Genomic DNA, 1,404 nt, shown 5'->3' on the forward strand with positions numbered 1-1,404 from the left:
CGGGCATGGTGGCGCATGCCTGTAGTCCCAGCTACTCGGGAGGCTGAGGCAGTACGATCGCTTGAGCCCAGAAGTTTGAGGTTACTGTGAACTAGGCTGACGCTATGGCACTCTAGCCTGGGCAACAGAGCAAGACTCTGTCTCAAAAACAAACAAACGAAATTTACCATTTTAACCATTTTTAAGTGTACAATTCACTGACATCTAAGTACATTTACAATGTTGTGCAACTATCTGGAAAAGTTATTTCCAGAACTTTTTCATCATACCAAACAGAAACTCTGTACCTATTAAATAGTAGCTCCCTATTCGCTTCTTAGCAGCCCCTGATAACCTTTCTTCTACTTTCTATGAATTTGCCTATTCTAGGTACCTAAGGGAATCAAAATATTTGTCCTTTGTGTCTGGCTTATTTCATTTAGCATGGTGCTTTCAATGTACATCCATGTTGTTGCATGTATCAGAATTTCATTCCTTTTTATGGCTAAATCATACTCCATTGTATGATTGTTGGATCGTATGGTAATTCTATATTTAACTTTTTGAGGAACTGCCTGTTTTCCAGCAGGGCTGCATCATTTTACATTCTCACCAGTAATGCAGGTGGGTTCCAGTTTCTCCACATCCTTGACAACATGTATTTTCCATTTTACTGATAATAAGTATCCCACTGGGTGTGAAGTGTTACTACGTTGTGGTTTGGTTTTCATTTCCTCAGTGACTGGTGATGCTGAGCATCTTTTCATGGCGCTTAATGGCCCATTTGTGTATCTTTGGAGAACTGTCTATTCAGGTCCTACACCCATTTTTTAAATTGAGTTGCTTTTTGTTTAGTTGTATGAGTTTTTTAAAAGTATATATATTGGATATTAATTCTTTATCAGAATATGACATGCAAATATTTTCTCCCATTCTGTGTTTTGTCTTTTCACTCTTGATAGTGTCCTTTCATGCACAAAAGCTTTGAATTTTGATGAGGTCCAGTTTATCTATTTTTTCCTTTTTGTTGCCTGTACTTCTGGTGTCATATCCAAGAAATCATTGCCAAATTCATTGTCATGAAGATTTTCTCCTATGTCATCTTCTTCTCCTTCTTCTCCTCACCCCCTCCTCCTTTTTCTTCTCCTTCTCCTTCACCTCCTCCTCCTCTTTCCTTCTTCCTCCTCCTTCTTCCTTTTTCCTACTTTCTTCTTCCTTCTTCTTTTTTCCTCTTTTCTTCTTTCTCCTTCCTCCTTCCTCCTTTTCCTTTTCCTCTCCTCCTCCTCCTCCTCCTGCAGTTACATGATCATAGCTCACTGCAGCCTCGAACTTTGGGGCTCAAGTGGTCCTCCTGCCTCAGCCTCCTGAGTAGCCAGTCCAGGTATGCACCACTACACCTGGCTAATTTTTTAAAACTTTTTTATT

This window comes from Propithecus coquereli, unplaced genomic scaffold, assembly GCF_000956105.1.
Source record: "Propithecus coquereli isolate 6110/MARCELLA unplaced genomic scaffold, Pcoq_1.0 Scaffold15, whole genome shotgun sequence".
Lineage (NCBI taxonomy): Eukaryota > Metazoa > Chordata > Mammalia > Primates > Indriidae > Propithecus > Propithecus coquereli.